Source organism: Lynx canadensis, chromosome A1 (assembly GCF_007474595.2).
Source record: "Lynx canadensis isolate LIC74 chromosome A1, mLynCan4.pri.v2, whole genome shotgun sequence".
Taxonomy (NCBI): Eukaryota; Metazoa; Chordata; class Mammalia; order Carnivora; family Felidae; genus Lynx; species Lynx canadensis.
The window spans coordinates 70,520,101-70,530,355 of record NC_044303.2 but is presented as its reverse complement, the minus strand read 5'-3'; positions in this window follow the sequence as shown (position 1 = coordinate 70,530,355).

The window sequence follows — 10,255 nt, the reverse complement described above, 5'->3', positions numbered from 1 at the left end:
GGCAATGACCGTCACGGGCCACCTCTCAACCATGTGAATGACATTTAGGGAGTGTATACACCCGTGGGTCTGGACACTGGCTGAATTTCTTTCCTCCCTTGCCTGCAAATCATTTCTTGTTCTCCTAGGCCTTTTTCCATATTGGAGATTTCTTCTCTTCCCAGGGGTCAGCCACGGATTCCCTTGGTTGTTAAACTTCTCCCAGAAAAGTCCTGATGGATCATCTGGTTCAAAAGGAACCAAAAGTTTACTCAATTGACCCAGCAAGTGGATAAACAAAATGTGGTATATACATGTCATGGGCTATTATTCAGCCTTAAAAATGAAGGAAATTCTGACACGTGCTACAACATGAATGAACCATGAGGACATTATATAAGCCAGTCATAAAAAAAGACAAATACTGTATGATTCTGTTTATAGGAGGTCCCTAGAGTAGTCAAATTTATAGAGACAGAAAATAGAATGTGGTTGCCAGGGACAACACGGAGGGGAAATGGGAAACTATTGTTGAATGGGTACAGCGTTTCAGTTCTGTGGGGGGCGCCTGGGTGGTTCAGTCAGTTAAGCCTCCAACTCTCACAGGTTCTTGAGTTCAAGCCCAGCATCAGGCTCTGTGCTGACAGTGTGGAGCCTGCTTGGGATTCTCCTTCTCTCTCTCTCTCTCTCTCTGCCCTTCCCCTGGATTGTGCTCTCACTCTCTTTCATTCTTTCTCTCTCTCTCAAAATAAACTTAAAAGAAAGAAAAATGCAGATGGATGTTGGTGATGAATGTACTTTATGCCACCGAGTGTACACTTAAACATGATGAAGATGGTGAATTTTATATTATGTGTATTTTACCACAGTGAAATCTTTTTTCGAAAGACCGAAAACAAGGTTACAGCTGGAAGGAATGGGTAGGTGGCCCTTGGCCTGGTGTGTCACATGTCTCTACTTGGTGATTCATTCCTCAACTCAACTTCGTGAGCAGCAGTTTCCAGGCCTCGCCCGGAAGTTCCAGTGAGCCTGCGTCCCCATTTGCCCTGCTGCACACATACCCTGAGATGCACAGGTGCAGAGGCAGCCCTCCCCCCTCTATCAGTGGATGATAATTCTAGCTAATATTAACCCAGCATTTACAATATGCCACATGTGTTAACCAGAACACACTCTGTTCTCATCCCCATATTACTGATGAGGAAACGAAAGCTCAGAGAGGTGACTAGCTTTAGGTCACCTAACTGCCGAGTGGAGAAGCCAGGACTGATCCAGGGCTCCTAGACAGAGCCTGTGCCCTCATCGCTGCACTCTACCGCCCCCTAGTGGACTCTGGTCTCGCCTTGTCTCACCAACACTGTGCTCGGGTCCGGGTCCGAGCACCGGTTTCTCTCGCCCTGGGTAACAAGTCATTTCACAGTAGTTATTTTATGCTTCCGGTGTGGTGTAGATATCCGGGCAGGGCACGCCCCTCCTTTCGGCCCTGACACCACACTGGCTGTGTACGGCAAGTGGCTGAGTTAGGCTGCATGCCTGGTGAGGCTCCCCAGGTCCTCACCTCCCAGGAACAGCCCTGCCCGCCCCTGAGGCTTGTGGGGGGATTGTCCTAGGTTGGTCACAAGGTTCCATCACTCCCTGCAGGAACCTCTCTGATAGATTTTAGAGTTTTCTTAAGCCTCTCTGGTTGCATTGAACCTTGGGACTGTAAAGAAAACTGCTGGATTGGAGTGCCTGGCAGGCTCAGTCCAAGGAGCATGCTAGTATTGATCTTGGTGTCCTGAGTTGGAGCAGCACAAGGGGTGTAGAGATTACTTGCACAAGCAAAACTTAAAAAAAAAAAACAAAACCAAACAAACAAAAAAACCCACAAAACCTCCTGGATTTTTATATCCCAGCCATACAAAGTGTTTTCAAACCAACAGCTCTCCAAGCTTCTCTCTTGATCTGAGTGGTCTGCATGGGATTGTGCATGGGGTATCTAGCCCTTGAGAAATGCCTTTTCTACACCACACAGGCCACTATTGGGTGCCTTCAGGATTTCAGGCAGGTAAGTCCAGGTATCTTGGGTGACCCCAATATCTTTTGTTGTTGGATCCAGGATTCAGCTGAGGTTCCACACATTGCATTTGGTTGTGATGTTGTCTGGTCTTTTTAAATCCAGAATAATCCCCCACCTTATTGTTTATTGTTTTGTCTCCTGGAACTTTCTGGAAGAGTTCAGGTGAGTTGTTTTAGATTGTCTCCTAGGCTGAATTTGTTGAATAGTTTCTTCATGATCGGATTCACTTTAAATCTTTTTGGCAAGATTACTTCGTAGATGACGTTTTGTACTTATTGCCTCCTATCACAAGGCACAAAAAACTTCCTTTGGGAATTGCACATTCGACAATTATATATTGACAGTGTATCCCGTGGTGGGCTGAGAACTCTGCTGTGCAATGAGTATGTACGGGTGCCATTGGTATGATTGTGAGGGGACAGATCAAAAAAACCCAGAACGGCAGGTTTATCAGTTGGAAATAGGCTTGGCTACACACAACAGAAAATTCAGCTCACGGTAGCTACCAAATAGAGGTTTGGGTTTTGTTTTTGATTTTCATTTTGTTTTTTTTTTGCACAGCTGCAAGTCCAGAGCTGATATGATAGCTTCACCACGTTCAGGATCTCTTTCTCTCTTTCTATCTGCCATCATTAGGGTGTCACTTTGGTTTCCATGGAGCCAAGATGGCTTCTGCCCCTCAGACATTTGCCTTCCTTCCAGGCAGGAAGGAGAAAGGGGGCATACCTACTGATTCTGCTTTCCTTTGAAGGTCGCCCAATGATTCTGCTCACATCTCACTGCTCACATCTCGCTGAAAGCAGCGCCCAATGATTCTGCTCACATCTCACTGGCTAGGACTGTGTCACATCGTCCACCTAATATGCAAGTTTGTCTGGGAACACTGCTGCCATGAACTAAAACAGGGCTTTATTAGTAAGGCAGGAGGGGAGAATGGCTATTAGGTAGGCAACTGGCAGTATTTGCCATGGAGGATAACAAAGATATTTAATGGCCGGAAAGACAGCGACACAGATTAAACATGAGAATTTAAAAGTTCCTACCAACCTAGGGAAAACCTGATTGTTCTGCAGGCATGGTAACAAGTAGCCATCAGAACTGGTGTTATATCCACTCGATCGATCAATGACAACTTGCCTCGGTGAACATGCATTTACAAGCTGATCAATTAGTTCAACCCCTATCTTTTGAAAATAAGTCAATCAGAGATGGACTCACTTTAATAAACACACCGAGTGCCAACCAATCAATAATAACTCAGCCAGTGACCACACTTCTCCGGATGATGTTAATCCACTTACGCCTCTGAAATTGTCCCAATCCCTGACTCATGTTCCCAAAACCCATTGTAAGTCAACACTGTATTCTGCACAGGGAGACAAAGTCTAGCCAGCATAGCTCTCCTTTGTTATGTAAGCAATGACTTCAGCTTTGTTTTCTCATTTTGGATATTAAGTGTGGTCCCATTATAATAAAACCAGAATCATGCTTTTTAATTTGTTTGTATCCTCCACGGAGGACTCATTTCCCAAGCAAAGACTTCACACATCTCCATCCATAGCTTTAGTGGATGAGGCCCTAAAGCATCCAGAGATGTCTGCATGCATTCAGCAACACAGGGTGATGGAGAAAAGTAAAACCATGACCCAGAGCACCTCACATTGGGGAACCCAGATATTGACAGCTACCGGTGATCTGTCTGTTTAGAGCAGACTTCTTGCTTACCATCAAGAAATAGAGAATAGAGGTGAGACACCAGCTGAACAGGTTAGGGCAGGAGTAGTCATGCTATGATCTGGGGGCCAGTCTGCCTCCCCTCCGATCCACATGCACCCCACCCTTAGCCTTGTATTTAATATTTTTATTCATTTTTTTTTTAATTTTTGAGAGAGAGAGAGAGAGAGATAGAGAGCAAGTGTGAATGGGGGAGGGGCAGAGAGAGAGGGAGACACAGAATCTGAAGCAGGCTCCAGGCTCTGAGCTGTCAGCCCCATGAACCATGAGATCAAAACCTGATCTGAAGTCAGGAGCTTAACCGACTGAGCCATCCAGGTGCCCCTGTATTTAATATTTTTAAATCGTTACATTTGGGGGAAGGGGAAGGGGAATAACCTTTTTTTGTTGTTGTAGTGGTGGTAGTAAACTATACCTAACATGAAATTCACAATTTAACTATTTTTATGTGTACAGTTCAGTGGCATTAAGTATGTTCACAATGCTGTGTAACAAATACTACTCTGCATTTCTGGAACCTTTTCATCATCCTCAACAGAAACTCTTATACCCATTAAACACTAACTCTCCATTTCCTCCTCCCTCCAGCCCCTAGTAACCACTGCTCTACTGTCTGTCTACAAATTTGCCTATCTTAAGTACCTCATAGAAGTGGAATGACACAATATTTGTCTTTTTGTGTCTGGCTTATGACATAATAAGCTTATGGCTTATTGTGGCCTTAGTGTAATATTTTCAAGATTTATCCATGTTGTAGCATATGTCAGAATTTCCTTCCTCTTAAGGAAGGCTGAATACTAGTCCACTGTGTGCATATACCACATTTTGTTTATCCATTTGTCTTATTGATGAATATTGATGAACCTTTGGGTTGTTTTCACCTTTTGGCTGTTGGGACTGTCGCTGCTATGAACATTTGTGTACAAGTGTAAGTGTAACATTTTACATTTATATTAGCAACTACATCATCTTCTCTCTCTTTTGCCTCTTGGCATTCCAAGTCTAAAATAGTTCCTCTCTGGCCCTCTCCAGGCAAAGCATGCCAAGTCCTAGTATAAGGGATGGGTGCAGGACAGAGAGCCATCCTGGCCGCGGTCGACTCACACTGGCTTGTTGAATGAGGAGGAGAGAAGAGCTGGTATTTGGTGGGAATGAGCGTGTGGAGTTTGTCTCTGTTTGTTAGGGCCACCGTAGCAAAGTACCACAGACTAGGTGATGTGAAACAACAAAAATTTATTTCCTCCCAGTTCTGGAAGCTGGAAGCCAAAGATTAAGAGGACAGTAGGATTGGTTTCTTCTGGGGCCTCCCTCCTTGGTTTGTCAATGACTGTTTTCTCCCTGTATCTTGACGTGGCCTTCCCCTGTGTGTGCCTGTGTCATAATCTCCTGTTCTTACAAAGACTCAAATCTTGTTGGGATTAGGACCTACCTTCATGACCTTATTCAGACTTAATTACATCTTTAAAAGCCCTGTCTCCAAATACAGCCACATTCTGAGCTCCTGGAAGGTAGAGCTTCAACCCAAACATTTTGAGGGAACACAATGTAGCCTGTAACATTTTAAAGGAGGGAGCAGGCCTTTAAAAGAACAACACCTTCTTGACTCAACCTGCTGGTGATGATGTTGGGAGTGAGGAAAGATACACAGATGTACTCCTGCCCTCATAAATATTGGTTCAGAAACTGGGTAGGTCTGAGTCTGCTAGTGGAGAAAACTCACTGCCCTAAAGATTTGCTGAGGACAAGTGCAAAGAACTTCCTTTTTTGACAGAATGTGTTTTTATAAAATTTCCTAGATTTTTTTCTTGTGACAATAAAGAGTACAAAAAAAAAAAAAAGAAGGAAAGAAAAAATCCAGTATAATTTTAGCAGCAATTAACCTGAATTCACGGAGGGGTGCTTTTGCCCTGCTGCAAGCTGGGCTATGGCAAAGCTGTCCAGTCCCGTTTTCTGCTGGGAATTCTGCTCTCAGAACTTTCTCTGCCCTGAGAACACCGTTACCACCCTCACCCCTGTCCATATTTACCTCGTCTCTATTCCAAAAAAAAATCACGACCAGAGGACACTTTAAAGGAACATGACCAGATACACTTTGGTGCCATTAAGTGACCCTGCCACTCAGTGGAAGTAGCGGGGGCCAAACTCGTGTCACATTTTTCTTTCCTCCCTTGGCTCGGAGGCAGAAAATACTACAGTTTCTGACCTATGAAATGAATAAGAAAAAAACAAAACCCAGCCCACATGTCCCCACACTTCAACTCCCCACTGACGGAACAAGAATAGAAACTTTGAAATGTTTAGAACAAAAATTTTCACACAGACTGACCTTGTTTCCTTTTAGGACACTGGAGCGGATTCTGGTCAGATGAATTTGAAACAGCAGTGATAAAAGATCCAATTGCAAGAACTATAATAAGACAATCCTTTTGAAGTATCATAAAACCAGCAAATATCTCCAGTGCCCCCAAAACTGGTTTGGAAAATGTAGCATGGTTTGTTTTAGGGAGTGGTTCTTGAAGAACCACTTAGAAGAAGCTACTTACCTACCAGCTAGATTTTTAAAAAAATTTTTTTAATGTTTATTTATTTTTGAGAGAGACAGAGACAGAGCACGAGTCGGGGAGGGGCAGAGAGAGAGAGGGAGACACAGAATGCGAAGTGGGCTCCAGGCTCTGAGCTGTCAGCACAAAGCCTGTTGTGGGGCTCGAACTCATGAACCGTGAGATCATGACCTGAGCCGAAGTTGGATGCTTAACCGACTGAGCCACCCAGGTGCCCCTACCAGCTAGATTTAAGTACAGTGGATTAGATATTAAACATGAAAGATCCAGGGGTGCCTGGTTGGCTCAGTCAAAAGAGAATGTAACTCTTGATCTCCGGGGTGTGAGTTCGAGCCCTGTGTTGGGTGTAGAGATTACATACATACATGCATACATACATACAAATAAACTTAAAAAATAAAAATAAAAGCCTCAGTCAGCCAGTGTATAATTTCACACACCTAATGCCATTAGTATAGTGTTCATTCTACTTAGATGAGCAATGCGCTCCCTTCCTGAATTTCCTCTGGGCTCTGTTTCCTGTAACTGCTGTTTTCAGCAGCATTTCTCATTTCCTTCTTTGGATATGTTTTCTCAGACCTTCCTTTTCTCACCAGTTTTTCCTACTTGGGACCTCCTTTGCTTCTGTCAACTTTCACATTCTGTATCGTCTCCTATTTGGACCTCCCATCCCCTATGGAAGGAAGGACCAATGCCTCCAGAAGTTAGTCCTAGAATCAGAAGCTGGTGCATCACCGGGGCTGATCTAGGTCTAACCCGTGTGTGTGTGTGGGGGGGGGGGTCTCTCACCTTGTCAGGTGACTTTATCTAGTGCACTGCACATAGTTTGGGTTTGTGCCCAGTAAGGTTGGATTCCGTTACTGCAGAGACAGGCTGGACCTAGCAAGACGTTGGTGGGTGCCAGCAGAGATGAACAGGTAACTAAACACAGGAAATACCAGGAATGTAAATACAGTCTGTCTTAGAAATAAACTCTAGGGGCACCTGCGTGCTTCAGTTGGTTGAGCGTGTGACTGTTGATTTCAGCTCAGGTCATGATCTTACGGTTTTGTGGGTTCAAGGCCTGCGTCGGGCTCCATACTGAGCATGAAGCCTGCATGGGATTCTCTCTCTCTCCTCCCCCCTCTCTGCCCATCCTCCGCTCACTCTGTCTCTCTCAAAATACATAAATAAATAAACTAAAAAAAAAACATTAAAAAAAAAAGATCACGTACGTCTGTGTGCTCTGCTCTCTTGCATGAAGACCACCACCCACCCAGCCTTGGTAATACTGTTATTGCATCAATAATATGAATATACAATTCTCACACTCTCATCTAAGACCAGCTCCTTCACTTTTGAATTGTATCTCCTTATCTGTCAACTATGCAAGAATAGATGTGGTTCTTAATAGTCTCTCCTGAAAGAACTATTTTCACTTCTTATTAGATGCTTTAAAAATATTTTGCTCAAGAATATATACCTTTTTATTCTTTTCCTGCTTTCCCACTATTTTCTGTTCCCCATGATGAAGAATCTCAGGCTGGCCCTTGCTGTGTGCATTTCCTCACCTCCTATCCTCTCTTCATTCCAATCCATCCCAGGCAGGCTTTTGACCCACGACTCACTGGAATTGTGCTCAGTCGAGTCATTAGTGACACATACCTGGCAAGATCCAATGGTCAGTCCTTTGTCCTTAGCACAGTTGACCTCTTAGCAATGTTGGACATTCACTCCCATCTTCTTTAATTTTTTTTTAAATGTTTGTTTATTTTTGAGACAGAGAGAGACAGAGCATGAATGGGGGAGGGGCAGAGAGAGAGGGAGACACAGAATCCGAAGCAGGCTCCAGGCTCTGAGCCATCAGCCCAGAGCCCGACGTGGGGCTCGAACTCACGAACCGTGAGATCGTGACCTGAGCTGAAGTCGGATGCTCAACCGACTGAGCCACCCAGGCGCCCCACTCCCATCTTCTTTAAAAAAAAAAATCGGGGCACCTGGGTGGCTCAGTCGGTTGAGCATCCAACTTTGGCTCTGTCCATTTTTCTATTGGGTTATGTGTCATTGTCTTAGTAATCTGTAGGAGTTTTTAAAAATACATTCTGAATTATTAAGAGGCTTTTTGGTCCTTATATACATTGCAAATATCTCCTCCCAGTTCATAATTTGTCTTTTTACTTTTTAATATTGGTTTTCAATGAATAGACATGTAAAATTTATTCATTTTCCTCCTCCATGGTATGTGCTCTTTATGTCTTTTTTACAAAGACATTCTTTCATTGCTGAGGTCATAAAATTATTTGTCTATACTTCCTTCAAAAAATTTTTAAGGTTTGCTCTTCACATGTAGGTCTTTTTTTTTTTTTTTTTAAAGTAGGCTCCATGCCCAGCATGGCTTGAACTCATGACCCTGAGATCAAGACTTGAGCTGAGATCAAGAGTCAGACATTTAAGGGGTGCCTGGATGGCTCAGTCGGTTGAGCGACCGGCTCAGGTCACGATCTCATAGTTTGTGGGTTCGAACCCCGTGTCAATCTCTGTGCTGACAGCTTGAGCCTGGATCCTGTTTCTGGATTCTGTGTCTCCCTCTCTTTCTCTGCCCCTCCACCACTTGCAGTCTGCCTCTCTCTCTCTCTCAAAAATAAACATTAAAAAAAGATTTAAAAAAAAAGAGACATTTAACCGACTTAGCCACCCAGGTCCGAACATGTAGGTCTTTAATCCAAGTGGAACCTATTTTTGTAGGTTAAGTGAGATGGGAATTTAATTATAATATTTGTTTCTGTGTGATAACCACCAGCTCAAGCTTCTTTCTGAAAACACTTTCTTCACTTGGCTTCGGGACATCACACACTCCCCATCTTCCTTCCACCCGACTCATTGCTTCTTGGTCTTCACTGCTGGCTCTTCTTCCTCTCTGCACTCTCTAACTGATGGAGTGACCCGGGAGTACCCCTCTCCTCTTGTCTGTCTAAATTTCTCTCAATATTCTCTCTCTAGATAATCTCATCCAAGTCAATGGCTATGAATAACACAGCCATGGATGCTGAACACTCCCAAGTTCCCATCCTCACCCTCTTCTTTCATATCTCCACATGGCTCACTCCTTCCCATCTCCCGGGGTTCCCATCAACGTCACCTCCTCAGAGAGGCCTTCCCTGACCATACGAGGCAAATATCATTACCTGTAACCCTCTCTGTACTGACCTTGCTTTATTTTATATCAACACATCATCAGTTACCTCCAGACCTTATATTAGAAATCTGTCCTATACTGTCTGTCCAGCACTCAGGTATATATGTCATGGGCTTTGAACTGTTTGCTGATGCATCCAAATGTCTAGGCACAGTGCCTGGTGCATTATAGATGCACAGTAAACATTTGCAGTAAAAGAAACAATGATAATCATTTAATACAGCACTGCATAGTCTGTGAGGATCATTTGTACAGATCATGTTCTCCTAGCATCAATTTAATCCTCAGAGGGATGGTTTTCCCCCATATTTGTGAATATCAACAATCATCTCTCTTCCTTCAGAGGCATCTTAAAATTGTTTGCTCAGAATGCTTAGCATTGTCCCCAGTTCTATGCATTATTAGGTGTGTGACTGTCACTGGAGGAGATTGAACTGTAACACCTCGTCAATGACTTCAGGCTATGACAGCTGTCATTCAGCTTTTCATACAAAAGGGATGTAGTTCTAAGAAAGCCACAAGCAATTTAAATGAAGGCACCTTCAAAGGTGTTTGAATGTTAAATCTAAAAAAAAAAAACAACAACAGGGTTATTAGATTAGTGGTTCTCAATAATTTCTTTTCAGGCAGACTACAAGCCCATGGGCTGCTCTGATTTTTATACAATCATAAACATTTTTGCTGGAAGCAAAATACTATGGTCTTTGAATAATACTACAGAACATTTTTATTCGCCACAACTGCCAG